The 26,646-nt window shown below is 38.2% G+C and overlaps 1 non-coding gene and 1 pseudogene across 1 annotated transcript; one reads left to right on the top strand and one right to left on the bottom strand.

Moving 5' to 3' along the window:
* Positions 1-2,809: 2,809 nt before the first annotated feature.
* Positions 2,810-2,916, top strand: LOC120234582. The gene has a single exon (XR_005529137.1). It is a non-coding gene; the product is annotated as a U6 spliceosomal RNA (small nuclear RNA).
* Positions 2,917-6,931: 4,015 nt separating this feature from the next.
* LOC120234553 lies at positions 6,932-26,164 on the bottom strand (annotated as a pseudogene).
* Positions 26,165-26,646: the final 482 nt, after the last annotated feature.

Genomic DNA, 26,646 nt, shown 5'->3' with positions numbered 1-26,646 from the left:
GAATTATTCACAGTTTACTCCTTAGTAGGGTCACATAAAGTGTCCCTTTACTTTGACCCCATTTCTAGAAAATACCCTCATCAAGGATACTAGGGAACTACTCCTTGAGGACCCATAGTCTAGGGGTTGTATGGATAATACCTGTGGCATTTTACATTGTAACAGGTGTCGATATAAAGAACTTCTAGGGACACCTGGCTCAGTCGGTTGAGTGTCTGGCTTTGGCTCAGTGTGAGTTCGAGCCCTGCATGGGCTGATAGCTCAGAGCCTGGAGCCTGCTTCAGATTCTGTGTCTCCCTCTCTCTCTGCCCCTCCCCGCTTGCATTCTGCCTGCCAATCTCTTCTCTCTCTGTCTTTCTCTCTCAAAAATAAACATTTAAAACAAATTTTTTTTTAATTTAAGAACTTCTGCTTTTGAGGAGAAAGGGCAAAGAGAGCAAAGTAAACTAAGCTTAGAATTATGTAAGTAATCTAAGAATTTCAACATGGGATTTGGTTAGTGGAGCAAACAAAACAAAAAGAAAGGAAAATGCTGGCACTTCTTTTAGCATGTCAGTTCCTGGCTGCCAATAGTTAAAGGCCTTGCTACTACTCCATGTCTGATCCGAACTAATAGGGGAAACTCCTTGGAGCTGGGGTTAGACGTTCTCAGGTCTCACTCCAGAACTTCTGAATCAGAATCTGCATTTTAACAAGATTCCGGGTTGATTACATGCATGTTAAAGTGTGAGAAGCACTTATTTAAAGTGGAAAGGAAAGGAAAGGAGGCAATAGCAGAATTTTAAGAGAATCCATTCCAGAAGACAAATATAAGAGTAATGATGATTAGTTGGTTTTCTGCACATATATTTCCTATTTTAAATGTAAAATGGTGATATCGCTCTTGTTTAATTGCCTTTCAGTATAGGTTGTTTTCTTCACCAACTGTGTAAATTATCTTTATAATTCCTATGCATCAACTGGGTATTTTTTTTATGTAGCTTGAGAGGCACTTAGATGCGCTATATAGTTTTGTTTTAATTAACATAATAAAAGCTGATAATTCAAAAGAGCAATCTTTGTCTTGCTTATTTTCACATTTCAATTCAGAAACCTTTCCCTAAACTAACATATGCCTTAAAACTCCTTACATACCTCAGCAAAACAGAATGAAACAAACAACAAAAAACCCAAGCCCCATAATATTCTGAAAGATTTAGAAAAATGTGCATAAACCTGTGTTCATATATGTTGTAACTGTAATTTTTTTTATCAAGAAAGGAATGAAAATTCAGCTGATATTAGCATTGTGCCCCATCGAAGCACATTCTTATGACAGTAGGTGGCTTCAATCCTTTAGAAAGTACACACGCAATAATCATTGTTCTGGGGTTTATTTCTCTATTGATCAATTTGGAAATGTAAACCTTTTTACCAGTTAGAAATTTTTAAAAAATTAAATCTAAATGAATTTTACTACAGTATTTTTTTTCTCATTTCAAGTTTATTAAAACGTTAGCAGTACAAATCATTCAGGTTACAAGTTATCAAAAGATCAACTCAGGTTAATCCACATTAAAAAAAAAAATGGGCAGGGGAGCCTGGGTGGCTCAGTCGGCTAAGCATTCTACTTTGACTCAGGTCATGATCTCACAGTTTGTGGGTTCGAGCTGCGCATCAGGCTCTGTGCTGACAGTTGAGAACCTGGAGCCTGCTTCAGATTCTGTGTCTCCCTGTCCCTCCCCTGCTCACGCTGTCTGTCTGTCTCTCTCTCTCTCAGAAATAAATAAAAAACATTAAAAAATAAATTTTTAAAAAGGGCAAACATAAACCCATCCGAAAACCATGAAAAGAGCAAGAAAACATTTTATCAGCAGGAGATTTATCAGCAAGTCTCTATAACTTAAATTTGAGACAAAATGGATATGAACTTTCCACAACTCCCTCATCCACTTTTGTCTTCACGTGTTCTAGGACTGGACTCATAATCTAATTTTTTACAGTCAAATTTTTAATTTTTATCATCTATGTGGTCATTTTCTTGATCCTTTGATTTTTTTGGTTTTACTTTTCCACTGAGGATGCGGACTTCTCATGCTCCTTATTCTTCAATGTGAAGAACTTTAATTCTTTGTCCTACTTTGTTCTCATTTTGAGAATGACTGATCTCTGTTAGCCTTTTCCCCCTGTTATCATTTAAGCTGTTTGGATGTTTTTAAGAGTATATTATTTTCGAGACACCTGGGTGGCTCAGTAGGTTGAGAGCCATACTTCGGCCCAGGTCGTGATCTCACTGTTCTGTTCGTGGGTTTGAGCCCCACATTGGGCCCCGTGCTGACAGCTAGGAGCCTGAAGCTTGCTTCAGATTCTCTCTCTTTCTCTACTCCTACCCCGCCCCCCGCCCAATAAATAAATAAACATTTTTTTAAGTACATTCTTTTCTGACCTTCAGAATTTTCTTTCCATTGTGAACTTTCTTGGTTTCTGTATTTGTTGTTTCTGCTTTGATTTTCTTCTCTCTCTGAGCTCCATAAATCTCTCCTTCTTCCCCTCCTATCTTTTTTCTTGATGTTACTCTTCTCTGTCTGCTTTATGACTTTCCCCTCTTTTGTACCTGTTCTCTGTATCTGTGGGGCTCCTTGATTCTGCTGTAGTTCTATCAAGGCTTCTAGGTTGCACACTTCCTCTCCGGCCCTACTGCTTCTTTCTCTCATTCTATCATTTTAACTGGTTTGTTTGTTTTCCATTTGGGGATGCTTTAATTTATAGTCTTACCTATATACCTTTTTCTCTTCTGACAACCACAAGCACTTTAAAGATACGGTATAAAGTGCTTGCTTCGGCAGCACATATACTGAAGTTAGAGCGATACAGAGAAGATTAGCATGGCCCCTGTGCGAGGATGACACGCAAATTCGTGAAGCGTTCCATATTTTTACGCACCGAATATGGGAGCACCTAAATATCTAAAACAATTAATCACAAACAGAAACAAGCTTATAGATAAGAATGTGCTAATAGCAGGGGACTTTAATACTCCGCTTACATCAATGGATAGGTCAACCAGACAGAAAATCACTAAAGAAATAATGGACTTGAAAGACACATTGGACCAGATGGATATATTTAGAAATTTACATCCTGAGGCCAGGGAATTTACTTTCTTCTCAAGTGCGCATGGCACATTCTCCAAGATAGATCACATACTGGGACATAAAGCAGCCCTCAATAAATATAAAAGAATTGAGATCATACCATGCACACTGTCATATCATAATGCTTTGAAACTTGAAATCAATCACAGGAAGAAGTCTGGAAAACCTCCAAAAACATGGAGGTTAAAGACCACCCTACTAAAGAATGAATGGGCCAATAAGGCAATTAGAGATGAAATTAAAAAATATATGGAAACAAATGAAAATGAGAACACAGCAATCCAAAATCTATGGGATGCGGCAAAGGCAGTCCTAAGAGGAAATTTCATTGCTCTCCAGGCCTATTTCAAGAGATTAGAAAAAGCGCAAGTCCAAAACCTAACAGCTCACCTAAAGGAACTAGAGGCAGAGCAACAAGAACGCCCTAAACCGAGTAGAAGAAGAGAAATAGTAAAAATAAGAGCAGAAATAAACAACATAGAGACCAAAGAAACAATTGAACAGATCAATGAAACCAAGAGTTGGTTTTTTGAAAAAATAAACAAAATTGACAAACCTCTAGCCAGACATCAAAAAGAGCACCCAAATTGACAAAATTATGAATGAAAATGGACTTATTACAACCAACCCCTCAGAAATACAAGCAATTATCAGGGAATACTATGAAAAATTATATGCCAACAAATTGGACAACTTAGAAGAAATGGACAAATTCCTAAACACACACTCACTACCAAAATTCACACGGGAAGAAATAGAAAACCTGAACAGACCCATAACGAGTGAAGAAATCGAATCAGTGATCAAAAATCTCCCAACAAATAAGAGCCCTGGACCTGATGGTTTCCCTGGGGAATTCTACCAGACATTTAAAACAGAATTAATCCCAATTCTTCTCAAGCTATTCCAAAAAATAGAAGTCGAAGGAAAACTCCCGGACTCATTTTATGAAGCCAGCATCACTCTGATTCCCAAGCCAGACAGAGATCCAGCAAAAAAAGAGAACTATAGGCCAATATCCTTGATGAATACGGATGCAAAAATTCTCAACAAGATCCTTGCAAATCGAATCCAGCAGCATATCAAAAGAATCATCCACCAAGATCAAGTGGGATTCATTCCTGGGTTACAGGGCTGGTTCAACATTCGCAAATCAATCAATGTGATACATCATATCAATAAAAGAAAAGATAAAAACCATATGATCCTGTCAATAGATGCAGAAAAAGCATTTGACAAAATACAGCATCCCTTCTTAATAAAGACTCTCGAGAAAGTTGGGATAGAAGGAACCTACTTAAACATCATCAAAGCCATCTATGAGAAGCCTTCAGCTAACATCATCCTCAACGGGGAAAAACTGAGAGCTTTCCCCCTGAGATCAGGAACACGACAGGGATGTCCACTCTCACCACTGTTGTTTAACATAGTGCTGGAAGTCCTAGCATCAGCCATCAGACAACAAAAGGAAATCAAAGGCATCAGAATTGGCAAAGAGGAAGTCAAACTTTCACTCTTCGCAGATGACATGATACTCTACATAGAAAACCCGACAGACTCCACCAGAAGCCTACTAGAACTGATCCAAGAATTCAGCCAAGTTGCAGGGTACAAAATCAACGTACAGAAATCGGTTGCATTTTTATACACCAATAATGAAGCAACAGAAAGAGAAATCAAGAAACTGATCCCATTCACAATTGCACAAAAAACCATAAAATACCTCGGAATAAACCTAACCAAGGATACAAGAGATCTGTATGATGAAAACTATAGAAAACTTATGAAGGAAATTGAAGAAGACACAAAGAAATGGAAAAACATTCCATGCTCATGGATAGGAAGAATAAATATAGTTAAGATGTCATTACTACCTAAAGCACTCTACACATTCAATGCAATTCCAATCAAAATTGCACCAGCATACTTCTCAAAACTAGAACAAACTATCCAAAAATTTGTATGGAACCACAAAAGACCCCGAATAGCCAAAGTAATACTGAAAAATAAAACCAAAACGGGAGGTATCACCATCCCAGACTTCAGCCTCTACTACAAAGCTGTCATCCTCAAGACAGTATGGTATTGGCACAAAAACAGACACATAGACCAATGGAACAGAATTGAGAACTCAGAAGTGGACCCAAAAGTATACAGCCAACTGATCTTTGACAAAGCAGGAAAGAATATCCAATGGAAAAAAGACAGCCTTTTTAACAGATGGTGTTGGGAGAACTGGACAGCAACATGCAGAAGAATGAAACTAGATCATTTTCTCACACCATGCACAAAAATCAACTCAAAATGGATAAAGGACCTGAACGTGAGACAGGAAACTATCAACACCCTAGAGGAGAAAGCAGGAAACAACCTCCTTGACCTCCACCGCAGCAACTTCTTACTTGACACATCCCCAAAAGCAAGGGAATCAAGAGCAAAAATAAACTGTTGGGACCTCATCAAGATTAAAAGCTTCTGCACAGCCAAGGAAACAACCCAGAAAATTAATAGGCAACCAACGGAATGGGAAAAGATAGTTGCAAATGACATATCAGATAAAGGGTTAATATCCAGAATCTATAAGGAACTCACCAAACTACACGCCCGAAAAACAAACAACCCAGTGAAGAAATGGGCAGAAGACATGAACAGACACTTCTCCAAAGAGGACATCCAGATGGCCAACAGACACATGAAATGATGCTCGCATTCCTCCTCATCAGGGAAATACAAATCAAAACCACACTGAGATACCACCTCACGCCAGTCAGAGTGGCTAAAACGAGCACATCAGAGAACTCTAGATGCTGGCGAGGATGTGGAGAAACGGGCACCCTCCTACACTGTTGGTGGGAATGTAAACTGGTACAGCCCCTCTGAAACAGTGTGGAGGTTCCTCAGGAAACTAACAATAGAACTCCCCTAGGACCCAGCAATAGCACTGCTAGGAATTTACCCAAGGGATATAGGAATGCTGATGCATAGGAGCACATGTACCCCAATGTTCATAGCAGCACTCTCCACAATAGCTAAAACATGAAAAGAGCCTAAGTGTCCATCCATGGACGAATGGATCAAGAAGAAATGGTTTATCTATACCATGGTATACTACATGGCAATGAGATAGAATGAAATCTGGCCATGTGTAGCAACATGGATGGACCTTGAGGGTGTTATGCTGAGCAAAAGTCAGGCAGAGAAGGACAAATATCATATGTTTGCCCTTATAGGAGGATTAGGGGGAACTTGACGGAGGAACAAGGGGGAGAAGAAGGGGCGAAGTGGTGGGGGAAAGGGAGAGAGGCAAACCATGAGAGACTCTTGAATGCTGAGAACAAACTGAGGACTGATGGATGTGGGGGGGGGGGAGGGGGGAGATGGGCATGGAGGAGGGCACTTGTGGGGATGAGCACTGGATGTTATATGGAAACCAATTTGACAATAAACTATTTGTAAGAAAAAAAGAAAAAAAAAGATACTGTATAAATGTTTCTCATAATATCCCTTTGATGTTGGGGGTCATTTAAAAGAACCTCACTTATGAGTGACAAAATTGAGTTGATTCTCCAGGTCACATTTCTTAAATGATTAAGAAATGGCATCTGGTTTACAAATCTTCTTGTAGCTGGTAGAATTAATTTTTGTTGAAAAAATGAGACCATTTTACTGTATTCCAGCCTCACCTCAACTATAGAAAAAGAAGAGAAGAAATGCTGTTTCTTTTCGTTTTCAGAATCCTACTGGGTACCCTGCCTTCTGTGTATTTGTTGATGAACCCAATTCCTTCCTGATGAGAGTCAGGTACTGGGAGCGGGGCTGAGGCCCCAGGATGAGTGAAGACCATGTAGCTGGTTGCCTTTCGTTGTATCACGTTCCCTTCTAGACTGTGTGCATCTATTATTTGTCTCACTTTTATTATGATCATGCTCACTTGCTCTTTGATTTCTGGCTAAACTTCTCTTTAATTTTACCTGTTTCCTGATCTTTTGCCTTAGACTTCGACTTTTTTTTTGTTAACATTCTCATGATCCCTTACTTTACTCCTTGACCCCATCTTCTTTTCTTCATGTCTGTTATACTTTGTGTTATGCTTTTTTTGTATTATGCTTTTCTTAAGCCTGATTTCTCTTTGCTCTTACTCCCTCTTTTAGATTTGGCACCTTTCTTCACCTTGTTTTTGTATTATCTTTTTTTCTGAATTTCTTCCAATGTCTCTCTCCTTGCTGTTAGATTTATGGTCTTTAACTTTCTTTTCCTCTTTACTTTTTGTTTGGACTCTTGGACACATGCCTATGGTCAGTTATATTATTCTCTTTTACTCCGGCTGGGTTTCTTTTGATTTTCTTTTGTTTCAGTTTTAGTTAACTCACTCAAGCTCCTTTGATTCATCTTTCACCACTGGATACCCTCATTCTTTGAACTTTCTGAATCTCTTGCCTCCACTGTGAAGTAATCTCACTACAACTGAAACAATCCCTTGAACTGGCTCTGGAAGGAGTTTGATAATGCTTTGGTTTTATTCCTTTAATTTCTTTGCCAGACCTAGTACCTGAGAGTCTCGTACGGTATGAAGCAGACTAGAAGTTAGGTAGATTCTCTTTTTCTCACTCTCTTGCTCTTTCCTTTCTTTCTTTGTCATCAGCTTTAGGAGCACTTTTTCTAATTAAGAGTCAATTTTTAGGAGGGAACTCCTCTGGATAAACAATACACTTGCGTTACGCTTTAAGATTTTCAGCCTCGTTTTCACCAGATGTGGTTTTCTTGCTTTTTTTGTGTGCATGTGTATGTGGGTCTGGGAATATTTCCTGTGTTTCTTTTTTTAAAGAAAATATAAAAAGAAATTTTTAAATTTCTCTTCAGAAGCACTTTTAGAATCAGAATAGGACTGAGAATCTCTTAAGCTATATGAGTCACTGGATGGGGAAGGAGGAGGAGGATTTATGCCTTTTTTTCTTTCTTTACTTTAAGAATTAGCCCTCCACAGCGGAGTATCTACCTCAGCAAAAATGGTTTGCTTACTGCATCTGTTTTCTCGTTTTCCCTTTCACACAACTTCTTGAAGAAAAGTCATTTGCACCCAAAACAACATGAAACCCATCTAAATGGAGAGCTGGTTTTGTTGTTATGAAGCAGTATGAGCCTCTTGTATCCTTCTCTCTGTCACTGATAAGAGAGATTCTCTCTTGTGGTTAACAGAGAAACTCTCAGCTTCAAAATATCCTCCATTTTCTTCACTGAAGTCACAACCTGATCCATAAAACCTTTGACCGCGCTGTGAAAAAGAAAACTATTGTAATGGCTCCTGAGTGAATTTCCTTGACCTCTTCTCACTTGTAAAGACAATGAAATTCATCCCATGTTTGGGGGAACACATCAGAAAAAATTCAAAGACAACTCTTCCAGCAGGTGATTATTAATGGCAATGTCAAAAAAACTCATAAAATATTGAGGATGCTGAATCATTGTTCCAATGGCTTCAATACTTAAATCTTTAGAGAAAAGTCAAGAACAAACCGATTCAGTCAACTGATCCAATCCTTTCGCTCCTGCACTGGTACACTCTCCTCTCCCTGGGATCCTGTCCTTTAATGTGCTTTGGGACTACCCCTGCCTAGAAAAGGCACTAAAGCCCACTACTACAATCATTTTTACTGACTAATTCACTACAAAAGTTTTATTTTACTTTTAAAATTAATTTTTTCTTTCCATTGTTATCTGATACTTTAAAAAAAAAATTTTATAGTTTATTTATTTTTGAGACAGAGAGACAGAGCATGAATGGGGGAGGGTCAGAGAGAGAGGGAGACACAGAATCCAAAACAGGCTCCAGGCTCTGAGCTAGCTGTCAGCACAGAGCCACGAACCGTGAGATCATGACCTGAGCCAAAGTCGGATGCTTAACCAACTGTGGCCAGGCATCCCTCTAATACATTTTTAAATAAGGGAAATAATCGAATGGTACAATAAAAAAAAAAAAACCTTAGATTCTAATTCAAAAATCTCAAGTTACAGGACTAGAAAACAGCCCACCAAAATGCTAAATTACTACCCATAATTTCTCAGCTAATCCTTGGCAGAGCCAGAATTGAACCCAGGTTGGTATTACACTTTTCATACTTTAATTCCTATTACTAAGCAATGAGGTTATACCTCATACTTATTTCTGTAAACTTTTTATCTTTCATTGTAAATGTAAAATGTACTTCACTTTCTTCTTTCTTAAATGTATTAAGGAATTCTCTTCTAGCTATGAACCAAAATAGTTCAATTCTATATACATTTTTTAAAATATTTTAAAATATTGCACACATTTATTTTAGTATATGTAGTATATGTAGTATATGTAGTATATGTAGTATATACCATATACTACATATGGTATATGTAGGTTAGAATGGTCTTACTATGCATTACTGTTTGAAAATCACCCAATATCTTATGGTTCTTTCATTAAACATAGTGATTGAAGAGATGTTTTATATTACCTATATTATGAAGATGAATATGAGCAGGTCATGTTTCAAGGGACCCATAGATGATCCAGGTAACAATGATCAAAATGCAACAAAAACATAGGCCTTTTAAAGTTATCAAGGTTTTTTTTTTTTTTAATGTTCTTTTATTTATTTTGAGAAAGAGAGCAGGAGAGGGGCAGAGAGAGAGAGAATCCCAAGCAGGCTCCAAACTGTCATCGCAGACACCAAACGCAGGGCTCAGTCCTATGAGCCGCGAGATCATGACCTGAGCTGAGATCAAGAGTCAAATGCTTAACCAAGTTAGCCACCTAGGCACCCCTAAAGTTATTGTTTTTAAAAAATTAATATCATCACCATCAAATTATATTACCAACAAATGTTTTCTAGACTCTACAAAAGATCGATAGTGTTTGGACTTCTTACAGAGGTAACATGCCGACATATGTTACCTCATGTTCAGATCCATGAAAAGGAAAGCTACGTATTCTTTTGGATGGTGGATTATAAAAAATTAGAGAATGGGGTGACTTTGGAAAGGAACACAAGAGATCATGGAGGCAACAGATTGACAGGCAGATTCTGGAAGAAGAAGGGAATAAAGGGACTGAAGAAACAAGTCTTGGGCATCCAACAGACTGGAATCAGGATCATTTACATGCTTATAAGTATGTAATTAAAATGTGCAATTTGGGCTGAAAGGAAATTACAAAATCGAGCACTTATCAACAGTGTATAAAGTAATCCGTGTTTCTAATGAAAGAAAAATATTTTAGTTGGAAGTCTTACTCATTATGGGAAGTTAAAGTATTTAAAATTTAAAATAGTTTTAGATAGGAATGATAAAACATACTTCCCTCCCTACTTTAATGTATTTTTGAGTTATTAACCAATGTTGTTGGTTGTTTTTATTTTGTTTTTCTTTTTTTCCTGTTGTCTCCTTCATCAAGGCAGCTAGGCTATAAAACAGATGTTTCTCAAAGAAGGGTTATCAAATCCTTGAGTTTTAAATTTTCAAATCTAAGATCCAAACTTGAGATAAAAGACTTTGAAAATACCTGATGGGTTAAAACTTGTTTTTCCGGTCCCCAAGACTGAAGATTCTCTAGATTTGGGGAAAAGGAGAAAAGTCAGTGGAAAAGAAAAGAGCTCAGATGCTGAAAAAGAACTGGGTTCAGTTTTCCCTTGGATTTATTCTAAAGTCACGTGTGTTAAAATTTGGGGGAAAATGGAATACTCCTCTCTGCGTAATTTTAGAAATTTAAGGGCAGAAGGAGTGTCACTATTCCTGTGTACTTTGAGAAGGTGGCAAGACCCTAGAGCTCTCCCTCACTCCCCCATGCTGATGGAACAGAAGCAATAGGGTAGAGATGGTGGCATGGTAGGTTAGCATTAAAAAGGGAGATTGAGGTAGTCTCATAGAGTCCCTGTGGGTATGTAGAGCAGCAGAAGCATTTCCCATGAGCCAAAAACTACTATAGGGACAAGGTAGGGCCTTTTGGTGCCACATTCCTTTTCCCACTTTCCCAAAATTTCCAGAAACTAGTGTCCAACACAAGGAGTACACAGCTGTCAGCCTTGTTGGACTGCCAATCAGGATCAAGATGCGTGCCTCATCAGATAGTAGCACAGAGAGGATGACAACAGGTGATGGTCCCCTGGATCATACACGCAATCCCAGCATAAGGGGAAGGGAAACCACATTGATGGAGATTATTTCTCCAACATCTGGTGGAATGGGGGTTTGCAACAGAAACAAAACTTGACGTTTCTTGCATACTTGAACTTATGAACTGAAACTTGGACCCGCTATATTATCGATATAGATTTGTGAAAGAAGTATCATTTTGTAATACCATTAGTAATAACATCTTCAGATTCAATATGATCTATGAAAAACATTATGACATACTGGGGCACCTGGGTGGCTCAGTCGGTTAAGCGTCTGACTTTAACTCAGGTCATGATCTCACAGTTCGTGGGTTTGAGCCCCACGTTGGGCTCTGTGCTGACAGCTCAGAGCCTAAAGCCTGTTTTGGATTCTGTGCCTCCCTCTCTCTCTGACCTTCCCTTGTTCACGCTGTCTCTCTCTCTCAAAAATAAATAAAACAGTTTTAAAAATTTTTTAAAGAACATTATGACATACTAATGTCAACTGGTGTAGAAACTCAGATCTGAATCTCAGTCATCATGTAGAGATTTTCCTCAAATGGTAAATATATCTTCTCTTAAATGACAACAACAACAACAATAACAACAAAACAACTTTCTATCATATCTACTACCAGTACTAGGTAATATTACTGAGTGTATGTCCTGGACTTTGCCCTAAGTCCCATGGATGACATATTTAATCCTCTCAGTAGTCCTATGAGGTAAATACACTCATTGTGTATGAATTTTAGACATGCAAAAGCTAAATAAATTGCCAAAGGTTGGAAAGCTTGACCTTTATGTGATTTGAGAATGCTTTGCATAATCATTTTGCTGTTCTATCTAGAATGAAATACTGACATACCACATCTTTAAAGTTATATCCAGTCATCAATATTCATGTTTTTCCCAATCTTCCAAGTTTTCCTGTTGGAGAATTTAAGGCAAATTCAAGGAGGCTCTTAGTCAAGACACATCCTGAAGTCTCTGTCTCTGGTTTCCAGAGAAGCAACTCTATTATGAACTTCTCTGTAGATGTTCTGATCATTGAGGTGCGCCTTTCCCCTTTGCAGGTCACTTATCGACACAAATAGACCTCTCTTCTTCCCATTTGGCTCTGAAACTTCAGGTCCCTATTTTGTTTTTTAGTTTCTACACTTAAGCTACTGTACTTGAGTTTGCTTTTCTGACCTGCCTCAGAGGTCTATTTATCTTCCCTAGATCAATGACTTCATTCCAAAATCCAATATTTTGAAAAGAGAGGGGGAAAAAAGGAGGCCCTGTTTTTAACAAAATACTCTTAAAAAGGGCAACTGGGTTTTTGTTTTTATTTTTGCCCATGATATAGTATAAAACTTCCCTGCTGCTATTGGTGAAAACTAGCCTATATAAGAAAGAGGAAACACAGCTTCTTGTGACCTTTTCTGGGATTATAGTAAGTACTTCAGTCATATCTGCTTGGAATATAATTCTCATCTTACTATTTTTCCCCATAATATATAGTTACATTTGATTTTTTTTTCATACCTCTCATTTAGGAATATATTGTTTTGAAGAAAAGTTTGAAAGTTAAACACAAACCTTTACTGAGAGTATTTGATTATCTATCTTATAAAAATATGACTGAATAAAGTTACCCTTGAAGTTCTATTTTTATCCTTAAATTAAAGTTTAAAGAAAGAAAAGGGATTAGCAATTATTATTAGATTTTTATGTTAAAAATTATGAACTTTCAATATATAAATTTCAGATTTTTCCCAATAGGCTTTATTACTTCTTCTGATTGTCTTTTCATTTTCCTATGCTGTCTATCAACCAACTATTTCCTGTGCTTTTGGGGTTTTCTTCAATTTCTGTTTGCATTACAATGTCATATTTCTTTTATTTTAAATGATTTTAATTTCATTTTTAATATATGGTGAGAACACACTGTAATAAGTTCATTTCACTACTTTTCAGTTTCAAAATAACTTTGTCTTTTGAAATTTCTGCCTCCTAAAATAAGTCAAGCATTTCAGAGACTTCAAAGAAAGAAACATTCTCTTTTCTCTTTAAATTTTCTATATTTATAGAAAAGAGTTCCATATATCTAAGCACTTTTTATAAAGTAGAGGGTTTAGTAACATAGAATCTCCAGGGTAACAAATATTTCTCCATTGGGATATTTCTCTTGACAAAATTATGTAAAGCCATTTATAGCTTCATGCTTTTATGTTAGAAAAAAGATTGTTTTCTTTTTCTTCTTTCTTAATAAAAAGAGCTTTATTAGATCGTTTCTGATTATGAAAGCACATGCTTATTTACAATAACTATACTATAAAAATAATTCAGCAGTTACACGCAATAGACTTGTACACATAGCAACATGGATCTGAAACACATAGTACTAGGTAGAAAATGTGAGAAACAGGATGAGATAAATTTAAAATATTGTACAAAAAATATTTTCAGGACTATACACACAAACTAAAAGATTTAAAAGCATTAGAATAGATGTTAGTGGGGGGGGGTGATTTGAGTGATCTAGGTAGGAAATGGGGAATATAAGATAGTAAAAGAAGAAATTTCAGATAATTTAGAAGTACAAAGAATTAAAAATCACCCTCAGTTCCACTATTTGGTAATATTACAGTGCATGTTTTGGAAAATAGCCATCCAGATAACACATACGTACACATGCACACATACACATTTTAAAGTGGGGTTATAATCTGCTTTTAATCTTATTCTTATTAAATAGTATACTATAAATCTGTTGATATAAATCATTTTTAATGTAGTATGTGTGTGGATCTGCATAACCTTTCAATGTCAACCCTATAGATGTATATGTAGGTTTTTTCCAGTTTATTAAATGACTAATGTTACAATTAGCATTCTTATATATCTTTATCTACTTGTCTTACACTAGAAATGCCCATTTAAATTCTTGAAACAAATTGTCAATTCATTTTCACATTCATAATATGAAACTTTCTGATTCTCATAAGGTTTTAAAGCTAAAAACACTTGTATAACAAACAGTGACAAAATTATCTCCATATTCCAGGCCATCCAAATGTCCAGATCTCAGCAATAGAATTAATTTACTTACAGAGCACTTTCTGTTCAGTGGGAGGTCAAAGACTAATAACCATATTAATGTCATTACACAGCTGACTATTTAGCACTGCTTTGGTCTGACCTATACATCAGGGATTGAGTGAACTATAAGAGAAAAGCAGAAAGGATACAGATTCACTTAAGCAATACATCAACTTTTCTGCACTTGTACATGCATCAGAATCTTGAAGTCAAAAGTCAAAAGCCTTTAATTACTGATAGTGGGATCTATATTCTAAGTAGTTGTGAGTTGTCTGTTTTTCAACTTCATTCCTAAAGTGACTTTTATTATTTTTTTGAAGGTTCTAACTTCATTGGCATTTCCTCATGGTACTACACAGAGGTAAGAACATCCATTGGGCTGTATCTCTAGTATCTAGAGCAAATATTTCAACAAATACTTGTTCGTTCACTCAAAATAACAGCAATAATGAATATGAAATGTCTGGAACCTAGAAAATACTCGTTAAGTGGTAGCTATTGTCATATTAAGATAAAGTAAAGGGATGTTGAAGGAGAGAAGCAGAAAGCAAAGAGTTTCAGAGAGTCTGGATTGCTGGTGAGAGTCCAAGATTAGGTGCTAGGGCCACTGTGAGTTTGGAAATGTGGAAATTAATATTGACAGTTTGGAAGAAGAAAAGGAGTTGCTCTGAATTAGGCTCAGCATTGAGGGCTACCAAGAGCAGTCCAAATGGAAAATACGTACGTGGCTTTTAACGATGTGTGAGTATGAATAATCAACTCATCAAGGTAAAGTCTTTAAGCTTCTTCTACCTGATATCATTGCTATACCCAAAGCCATATTGCAGAAAGATTTGCTAAATGCATGTTTTCTTAATGCTACTATGTGGCAGGAATTTAAGTCATAATCTCTTTTCAAGGCACATCTTTATTAAAGGGGAATTATTCAAAGCCATCTGAGTGGCAATTACTATATAAAGGCTAATTGACCTAATTAATCTAATGTGGGTCAATGGCTCTATACTACCCAAAGAACATTTTCAAATGAAAGGGGGGAAAAAAGGAACTCCAAAAGGAATTTATTTAAGTGAACATCCTTAAATTTAGTGAGTCTGATTTATTCCTTGCACACAGATATTATATTGCTGCATATTATATTGCTGGAGTGGCTGAGCTGGGATAAAAAAAGATAGACTAATTCTCTGAGGATCCTGAGGAATATTCTGTTCGTCACTCAGGGGAAGGCACTATATAAATTACATTATAACAATACTGCCTCTTTCTGATAACGTAGCACTGAAAGAAGAATTCAACATGACAAGAAGTCAAATTTACTATCATCTGTTTTGATTCTCTTGGTGATGTGATAAAGTGCATGCTGATACCTGCTTTTTATTTGATTAACTTCAGCTCCTTTGAATGCCAGCTTGTTCCATTTGAAGTATTGGCTGCCAAATATAAACTGGGACTGATAATATCTGGGCCCTACAACTGAGGAAAGAATGTATAACACACGCCTGTGGTAGGCAAAATAAAACCTCCCAGCATGTTCACGTTTCAATCCCCCAAATTTGCAACTATGTCACATTACATGGCAAAAGGGACTTTGCACATGTGAAGTTAAGGATCTTGAGATGGAGAGAATATCTTGGGCCATCCAGTTGGGTCCAATGTACTCACGAGGTTCCTATAAAGGAAAGAAGGAAGCCAGAGAGTTAGAGATGTAAGGATGGAAGCAAAGGCCAGAGAGAGAGAAAGAGAAAGGGAGATTTGAAGATGCTACATTGCTAGCTTCAATGATGGAACAAAAGGTCATGAGTCAAGGAAGGCAGGCAGCTTCTGGAAAAGTCAAGGAAATGGATTCTCCCCTAGAGCCTCCAGAAGAAATGTAGCTCTGGATTTTAAAATCAGGCAACCTTGATTTTAGCCCCGTGACATTAAATTTTGGACTTCTGACTTCTAGAATTGTGACTAACAAGTTTGTGTTGTGTTAAGCCACAGAGTAGGTGGTAATTTGTTATAGCACCAAGAGAAACTAACGTGCCACCATTGGGCCCATGGCACAGAGCTACACTGATGTCATTTTAGTTGGATTGAAATGACTTTCCCAAACTGTACCTATAATCCGATACAGAGCTCGGGCAAACCAGAGAAGCACACAGCAGAAGCTCATGATTTGCCTTTCATTCATCACAGGCTCACTTTGTTCCTATGTATTCTGAGCCCTTTTAGAGAAATGGAGTGTTAGCGAGGGTTCCTAAGTGTGGGAAGAAATCAGTCCTTTCATGAGTTAATCCCCCTTTCCTCGGGTTTTAAACCCCAGACATTTTCTAAAATGATTTTCAACTATAAACAATGTCTTTTAATCAACTTGGCCTCTGTTCTGGCCAAAATCTTTATAAAGTGGCTAAGCATCTTCAGTGGGAGTGGCTGGCCCTGGACATGGCCTTGGGCTAATAGGGTAGAATGGATAGGAGCTGCTTTGGGCAGCTGATCAGAATCTTACACGGGGTCAAAGAATTTTAAAAAATGATAAATGGGGCACATGGGTGGCTCAGTCGGTTAAGTGTCCAACTCTTGGTCTCAGCTCAGGTCTTGATCTCAGGGTTGTGAGATTCAAGCCCCATGTTGGGCTCTACTCTGGACGTGGAAAAAAATGATAGTATATACAGCCACTGTGCTAAGGGGCAGTTACATCCACTAAGTTACATGTGCATTATCCTATTATCCAACGCTTACTATCCCTACTCTCAAATGAGGAAAGTAGAGCTGAAGAAATGGCACCGTCCCCACTGTCACCTATAGCAGGCTTACTGCAGGATTGGGCTGTTAACCACTACTCCATGTCCCTTCTCCACATGAGAACTTCCCTGGAAAACTCTTGCAACTCTTGGAAAGTTTCCTATAGACAGAGTCATGGCAGATTTGTTGTTTTCTTGATGTTCTGAATATGCCACCTCAGCAAATTCTTCAGAATGTGGGTAGAGCCTGCAAGAGGAAAGGTACATATCACATACAACACCAAGCAAAGTTCTGTTGTCAGATGCAGTCAGAGAATGGACAGGTTGTGCAGTGCAAGCTTGGCTTTCTCTGAAGCACACTAGTTCTTATGGGCCTGATGGAAAGGCCTGTTAACTGATGGCATGATAGTACTCCATTAGAGAAAGACAAACAATAAAAAAAAAATGAGTATGTGCACATTTTGATTCTGACCATCGTGTTGGACCCAATGAGGAAGAAAAGCTGGAGGAATCCAGTGAAACCATTTAGGTTGGATAGCAAACTTACTGACGAACAAGAGTGAATTGTGAACAGGATGGCACATACCCAAGGTCCTGTAGTAACTCAAGCCTTAGGAGAAAGCTAATGTTCAGAAACAGGTAAAAATGCTAAAGAAAATTAAAAATTTAGAGCAGGATGAATTCTGGGAAAGGAAAAGCCCCAGCTTGAAAATAATGATGCTAAGCTAACATATAGGAACAGTGAGGAAAAGAACTTCTCTGCTCCTCTTTTACCATATTTTTTTTTCTGGGTAAGAAGACTGGAAGATTGACTGGAAAGGGTGGAACAAATGTTATCAAAAAGAAGTGGAGCCCCAACTTGTCCAAGATTCCACATCTGAACCATTGCATCCCAAGGGAAGGTAATATAATAGATTGAGAAAATAGGCTTTGGGGTCGGATACATCTAGCATCTACTCTATTCTCCTGGCAAGTTACTCAACAGTTCCAAATTTCAGTTTCTTCCCCCTCTAAATTTGGGATAATACTCTACCTCATAGGGGAGGGAAACAGTTCAACATAGAGTACTTTACCCAGCCCCTGGCACGTTATAAATACTTGATGCACAGTGGCTACGCATTGTATCATTATTATTTTTATAGACTACATAGTTGAAATGACATCAGAAATCTTTAAGAAATTGTGAAAATAAGGGGCGCCTGGGTGGCTTAGTTGGTTAAGCGTCCGACTTTCGCTTAGGTCGTGATCTCGCGGTTCGTGGTTTCGAGCCCCGCGTCGGGCTCTGTGCTGGCTGCCAGCTCAGAGCCTGGAGCCTGTTTCAGAGTCTGTAACTCCCTCTCTCTCTGACCCTCCCCTGTTCACGCTGTCTCTCTCTCTCTCTCTCTCTCTCTCTCTCCTAGAAATAAAAAACATTTAAAAAGTTGTGAAAATAAGAAATTGTGAAAAGTATGTGAATGATTAGTTAATAAACCTAGAACTAATTATATGAAAGATATTTCGCCTGTTTCCAAGGTAAATAGTGATCTCCAGGAATAGTATAGGTTCAGTAAGGTCGTGCCAACCTAAATGCATTTTTCTTTTTCTAAAGGGACATATACTGAAAATCAGAGGAATTTTTATAGACCAAGAGTATTGGTATTTCAGCCTGACCAAGAATCTCATGATATCTTTATGAAAGAACTGCGCTGGTTGTTACAGGTAGGAAGACTTCTAACTTGTTGAATAATCCTAACAGTGCTACTTAAGAAATATAACTCCACTGCAAGATTTCCAGGAGGACTAACTTAGAGATTGGCCCCTCAGTCCTAAATTCTTTGACGTTTTCACTAATGACTTTTATGTTAACATTTGCAGCATGCTGGTTAGTGGAAGAATGCTAAGTTGTAAAATTTGGATTCAAAAGATTCTCATAGGGCCAAAACAACAGACTAAATATAACAATGTGCAATTTGCCCACAAAATTCTAAGTCTTTTACTTTAGTCTAACGTCAAATCCTATAAGTAGGGAATGGGGTTATTTTGAGTTATTTTTTAAAAACTTTTATTCAAGGGGCACCTGGCTGGCTCATTTGGTAGGGTGTGTCTTGATTTAAGGGTTGTGCATTCAAACTCTGCATTGTGTGTAGAGATCACTTAACAATAAAATCTTTAAAAAATAAAGTTTTTATTCAAAAACAAGCTGAGTATAAGACAACCATATGGCTTTTCTTCCATCCCTGATAATGTTGAAACACAGAGAAGACAAATACTTGACAGAAATTTATTGAAGAAATTCCACTAAATTTGGATGGGACCGGTTTGGATAGGGCATATATATTCATATATATATATAAATTATAAAATACATAAATCATAAAACTTCACTATATGTGTATGAGATATATAATTAAGCATACAAATAATTTGGGGGGGACAAGTTTCTATTAAAAAATATGTAATACAGGTGCCAGAGAAGCTTCTAAATCACACTCTACTGTAGCTGTAAATATACTTGGCAAATTAGTATCTAATTTCTCATTAAATAAATAAATAATTCGAAATGAGAAAATTTTCATAACATCATAAACACTTATTCTTTTACATCATTGTATTAAAAAGTAAACCAATGTGTACCACCTTACATGTATGAGAATGACTACTATAAAAAAAAAAAAACAAAATAAATGGTGAATAAGAATGTGGAGAAATTAGAATCCTTGCATACTGTTGGTAGGAATCTTAAATGGTGCAGCTGCTATTGAAAACAGTATGAAGATACCTCAAAAAATAAAAATGAAATTACCATATGATGCAGCAATTCTACTTGGTATACAACCCAAAGAATGTAAAGCAGAATTTCAAAGAGCTATTTGTTTATCCATGTCTGTAGCAGTATTACTCACAATAGCCAAGAAATAAAAGCAACCCAGGTATCTATCAGTGGATGGATGGATTTTAAATGTGATATATCATACAAGGAAGGAAATTCTGACACCTCTTACAACATGGATGAACCTTGAGGACATTTTATCAGTCACAAAAGGACAAGCACTATGTGACTCCACACCCGAGGCACCTAGAGTAGACACAAAAAGTAGAATGGTTATTTCTGGAGTCTGGAGCGGTAAGGGGAACGGGGAGTTACTATCTAATGGGTACAAAGTTTCAGCTGTGCAAGATGAAGATTCTGGAGATGGATGTTGTGATGGTTGCACAGCTATATAAATATATCTAACACTGAATTGTGCTCTTAAAAATGGTTAAGATGGTAAGTTTTATGTTAAATGTATTTTATCACATATTTTTTAAAAAAGTAAACCAACGTAAAATCTTAAATATATCAAAAGCAAGGTATCTCCCCCTTTTGACTCCTCCCCTGCCACATGTCGCTCCTATTGGCTGGATTCTGAGGGTGTGGGTATGATTTTAGTTATCTGCATTAATATCATGGGAGGAATGAGAAAGAATGAAATCTGGCCATTTGTAGCAACGTGGACAGAAGTCAAGGGTGTTATGCTAAGTGAAGTAAGTCAGGCAGAGAAGACCAGATTCCATATGTTTTTGCTCATGTGGAACAGGAGAAACTTAACAGAAAACCATGGGGGAGGGGAAGGGGGAAAATAGTTAAGGAGAGGAAGGGAGGCAAACCATAAAAGACTCTGAAATACTGAGAACAAACTGAGGGTTGATGGGGGTGGGGGAGAGGGGAAGGGGGGTGATGGGCATGGAGGAGGGCACTTGTTGGGATGAGCACTGGGTGATATATGGAAACCAACTTGACAATAAACTATGAAAAAATCATGGTAGGATGTCATTGCAGTTATAAACCTCTGATAGGTCAATGTGGTAGCAATGTTTGTCTCTTTGCCAAGCTGGTGACAATTTAATGATAGTATTGTCAACCAGTGTCTTTGATGATTATACATATTATCAGACAGTATAATCATCTCTACTATACCAGTTGGTCACACACCAGAAATGAAGCTCCAGGAACAGTTTATTACTCTGACAAGGATAATAGGTCATTATTACCAAATCAGCAACACAGTGCTTTAAAAATAAATGACCCTGCTTCCCATCATTATTTATTTTTCATGTGTGCCTCAGGTTTGTCTTAGCATCTAACAGCAGGAGACAATTATCCCTCCTCCTCCTCCTCCTTCTCCTTCTTCTTCTTCTTCTTCTTCTTCTTCTTCTTCTTCTTCTTCTTCTCCTCCTCCTCCTCCTCCTCCTCCTCCTCCTCCTCCTCCTCCTCTTCCTCCTCCTCCTCCTCCTCCTCCTCCTCCTTCTCCTTCAGCCTGTCTTAAATGGTCTTAAGTGGTAAATGAAATGTTTCTGTTGACCCTAAATTTGAAGCCTCGGTGGTTTTATAGGAGCATTAGTAAAAAATGGTGGAAATCATACCAAATGCATACAATCCTCCTTTTTCATCCAGTTCTGTTGAAAAAGAATGGCCAGCTAGGAAGATGGTAGTGAGAGGGGAAAGAAGAGCTACTGTGTGCTAATCACATGAATGAAGGGTTTTTTAATGTCATCTTAACACTGTTTGATTGGGCCATCAGAGTGTACACACAGTCCCCAAATGTTGCCCCTTGTCTATGTAGTGTGGGAAGCTCATAACTTCTAAAAGGAAAAATTCCTCTCTGCTGGCCCGAGAGTTCTCTGCCTCCACCTCCCCTCAGACAGTACAGCCTGAGGGAGCCTGAGAGAGTCTTCCCCCAGCTGGACACCTGCTCTGACTGCCTAGCAAGAGGCTCTGCTCACAGGGCAGCCCTCCTTGCACTGAAGTCTGGATTAAATCACAGCCCCTGCTGGAGATGGGACGTTGCCTACAGCTTCAATGGTAGAAGGCCCCAGGAAGGATAGAAGATTTGTATTCTAAGGAGGGAAGGCGGAGAACTGGCTGGGTGAGGATCTCGTGTTTCTTTGGCAACTGAGAACCATCCTTTTTAGGGGTGGCCACTAGCTTTCAAAACAAAAAGAAGCTTGTAACTGTAAAAGGCTACGATGGATTTCCTGCTCCCCCACGCTTTTAGAGGCAAAACCTATTTATGAGGCTTTATTAAGTGCAAATAAGTCCCTCGGCTTCAACGGAGAAGCAGCAGCTGCTGAAGATGTGGTCATTTGCATATAAATGACATGATTTCAGCTCAGAGAAGAATATTGAAAAATATACATGTCGACAATGGAATCCTGATAGATTCGCACATATTAAGGTCAGATATTGTAATTTTTAAGGCTGCTGCATGCTGATGACTGCAACATATCACACATTCAATTCTGTTTGGGTTCTATGAGTTTTATCTTCTATGAAATGGAGGATTTTTATTGTGAATTAATTAAACTACTTTTTTCCCCCCTAAACATGAGAACATTTAGGTCAATAAGCTAAATGCTCTACAAATGCAAAGGCTCCGTGACAACTAAAGTTACCAACTGCAAACTTGGGTTTTCCGTGCAGCTAACAAAGAGGGATGTGTGCCCAGGGAAGAGGCTGTGTGGTGCTTTCTCTAATTTTAGTCTGTCCGCGGCAGGGCCAACCTTTGTTTCGAAAGGCCAAAGGAGGCTCCAGTTTTTATATTCTAAGAAGTTTTCCAACAGCCTGGCTATAAGATGAGTGGGAAATTACTGGAGCCCAGAAAAGCCCACACATTTGCCAAGTGCCCACCGTTGTTTCTTTGCACCATGGCCTGTGGCTTGGAGTTCACAGCTGGCAGAAAACACATCCTGGAGTCATCTGCACTGCTCCCAGGCAAGTGTCCTCGATGCTGCCTGGAGGAAGTAGATGGGTTTCTCTCACATATGCCCCAAATTTTGGCCCTGCATCAATCAGGGTGCTTTTGGCTCCTTTCCCACCTGCAAAACAGAACTTGTTTAGAAATTGCTTGTGGCACTTTGGCTGCTGGGAAGGGCATAGAAATGCACAATACTACCTTAACCTTGCCAACCAGCCCACAGCTTCCTCAGGGAGGACATTTTCCTGTAAATGATGATCACTTAAGTGTTAACTTTAGATTTGCTCATAAAAAAATAGTAACTTTAAGTAACAGATTTGATTCCTATTGATCGGTATTTGATCATTTAATTGTGTATTAAATAAGTCTGGTAGCTAATTCTCAACATATTTCTAAACCCTACATGTGAACATTTACTAGATGAATAAAGTCCTTGGTATATACACACTTTCTAAAATAGATGATTAAGATGACTAATAAGTAATTAAATAGCTATCAAGGAACAAGAGAAATTTGGAAACTCACCATAAGTGTTTATGTTTCATAGAGAACTGTAGAGACTTTACAGAACTCTATTATGCTAACTTGAAAAAAAATCCCAATGTCAATTTGCTGATGTATTCAATATATTCTGTTAAAATAATTTGTGGAGATACATAGGATGCTTTAGCTTCAAGAAAGATTTTAAAACTCAAAATTCTAGAAAGTTTAGTCCTGGTCACTGATCAGACTACACACACAGAAGGTATATTATCCACAGTTAGGCATCGGATTATCAGAGAAGTGTGATTAAACCACCCATGGGTGGAGCCAGTAATTGTGGGGCCTGAAGCTTATACCATTTGGAGGGCTCTCTTTAAAAGAATATAAAATTACTGGGGCTCCTGGGTGGCTCAGTCAGTTAAGCGCCAGATTTTGGCTCAGGTCATGATCTCATGGTTCATGGGTTTGAGTCCCACATCAGGCTCTGTACTGATGGCTCCGAACCTGGAGCCTGCTTCGGTTTCTGTGTTTCCCTGTCTCTCTGCCCCTCCCCTGCTCTGTCTCTCTCAAAAATAAGTAAACATTTTAAAAAATTTAAAAGAAGACAAAATTATTAATACAAAATTGGGTAAATATGAATATTAATTAGATTGAGAAAAAATCACAACAAAATTATAAACTAAAATCACAACAAATTACAAACTTCACAAAAGCCACAAAACTAACCTACTTTGATCGATTAGCTGGCTACACACCTCAATGCTTTTCCCTATGATTGACTACCTCTAACATGGCTAATAAAAAAAGGATTTTTTTATTAATGCTAGTTTTTAAAAGTTTATATAATTTCCACAACTTGCTACAGAAATGTCATGTAAAGATTGTTGTTTAGGATTGTCCAATTGGGGGAAAACCTCTATTTCTTTCACACACGGGCTGTGAAATTGCAGGGAATTTCAAGTCTCCTTGTGGAGTGACTGATCATAAATATTTCCATGTTTTCCTAGTACCTACGGCCATAGGCCACACTGGTTTCAAGTACGATGTGCTCTCAAGCCCTTTGGTGTTCTTAGAAAAGTGTTCGTGGAAGCTGTCCTTATATCAGGACAATTGGTAATATCTTTACAGTATATGGAATTGACCATAACGTATATAATTAAATGCATTCCCAACTGACCTTTGGCGTGGATAAAGAGAAAACGAGTCTTATCAGAACAAGCCCTGCAGAAAAGATTCCTGGCCCTCTCTGCCCTTGGATAGTCTAATGATTCCTATGTACCTGGTCGTTGTTGAGTTTCAAGGCCCAGTGTCTGTGGTAAGAGAAGAGGAGCAGGGAGAGCAAGCGGAAGACAGCTGTCAGTTTCCCGCCAGCAGTATAAGCCCCTTCAAGGGAAAGGGAAAAAAAAGTTGTTCTCCAAATTCATGACAACAGTGCCCTCCAGACTCCCTCCTATCAGCATTCTCTGTTCACCAGTTCAGTTTGGCCAGACTAGACTTCAAACCACAAGAAATGTCACAAGAAATAGAAAGATAAGAGCCGCAAGTGGATGTCAGTCTCCCCGGGGTGTGATTGACTGAGCACAGCCAATTCTCTAGTGGTCCATGGTCCTCATCTTCCGGAAGGGCTTTGCTAAAAGCAGGGCATCCTGGATGAAATGGACACTCTGTTCCATCCTAGAAGGAAGATGAAGCTGGCAGTTTAGACTGCTGAAAAACAGTTTGAGATAAGCTTGTGGTTCCATAGAAATTAATCCGTGCCTCTAGATAGCACGTAAGCCTATTGGAAAGCTTCTTCAATTCAAGCAGTTAATAATATATCAAGTCTTGTAGCTTAAGGGATACAATTTTCAAAATTATTGTACTGAGGGGATCATAAATTCCACCAAGAGGAAGGCTGTATTCCAGATATTTTATTTTAGATTTCCATCTAGGGTGCATTATGACACGCCACATGAAAGTCAAATCGTCCATGTAAAATGGTTTCCAGGTGATAAGTTTACCCCAAGGGGTCCAGTAAAGCAATACATTCAGAGTTATATCTGACTTTCACAATCTATAAAGACTAGTTATCAATTTTTTGAAAGATTTGATAAGCAGGAACAAAAAAATAGCTTATGGATGCTGACATTTGTCTCATTAATGGGAACAGCATAAGAAGTACAAGCTCCTTCTGGATTTGGCTGTAAATACACCACTGACATACATTTTGGAAGGTTGCTATTTTGTGCTGGTGGGAATGTATTTGTCTAACCTTGCACTGACTATAATAGACATAAGGAAGCAGTGATATTACTGTCAGCCACATTCAGCTTTTTAAAACAGGGGCACCCACTCTGCCAATATCTGTCAGATTCCAGGCCACTGCATATTAAAAATTATGTTCCATCAACACTATCTGGCCTAGTGGAAGTTTTATTAGGAAATAATTCTCCTGTTGTGTTATGGGAAGGAAAGAAAAAAATCCCGCTTCACCCAATAGGATTCAAAGGAATAATTAATGTTTCTTCCATCCTCAGAATAGGAATGGTTTGGCTTCTCTAGTGTTTCATGTGAATACCTCTACCCCTTCTTGCAAGGGCAGAGCCTGTAGGCATGTGAGGAACAGGCAGGAGGCCCAAGTACTAATTAGTCGCCAGTTTGAGTATTGGCTGTGTATGGTAAGGCATTATTTTCATAAGTTATTCCCCTGTTAACCAGAGAAAAAGAATTACGTTCTGTTTTTCAAGAAGATAAGGTTGGCGAATTTGCTTATTAAAACAATCACCATAATAACAAAGTGCATACACCTGCTTGGCTTTGGTTAAGCTTTGGAGGTTAAGGCGCATTCCCGGGACGTTGCTGCCTTCCCAAACCGCCATAGAAACACTTTGGGCTGGGCTGCCTGCGTTGTCGCTCGAGCCCATCAGTCGAGACACCAGGAATGGCTACCGTCTTCGCCTGTCCAGAATTCAGAGCTAAATCCATCCTTCAAAAAGCTCACCATGCATTTGAACAAAAGTATATTGTAGTAGTACTTCATTTATCTAGCTGACACTATCCGTAAAATGGGCTGTTTTCTGGGAAGGTCAATCTTCCAAAATAACTAAATGATATTTTTGTTGTAACCCATTCAGTGTAACCATATTGCATTTCAGATGTTTTTAAAATATAATTTATTGTCAAATTGGTTTCCATACAGTACCCAGTGCTCATCCCAACAAGTGCCCTCCTCCATGCCCATCACTCACTTTCCCCTCTCTCCCATCCCCATCAACCCTCAGTTTATTGTCATTATTTGAGAGTCTCATATGGTTTGCCTCCCTCCCTCTCTGTAACTTTTTCCCCCTTCCCCTCCCCCATGGTCTTCTAATTTTTTTTGAGTTTATTTATTTTTGAGAGAGAGAGA

This window comes from Hyaena hyaena, unplaced genomic scaffold, assembly GCF_003009895.1.
Source record: "Hyaena hyaena isolate Hyena2069 unplaced genomic scaffold, ASM300989v1 scaffold_111, whole genome shotgun sequence".
Taxonomy (NCBI): Eukaryota; Metazoa; Chordata; class Mammalia; order Carnivora; family Hyaenidae; genus Hyaena; species Hyaena hyaena.
Note: the sequence above shows the minus strand (reverse complement) of the source record. Positions and strands in the feature narration are given on the sequence as shown.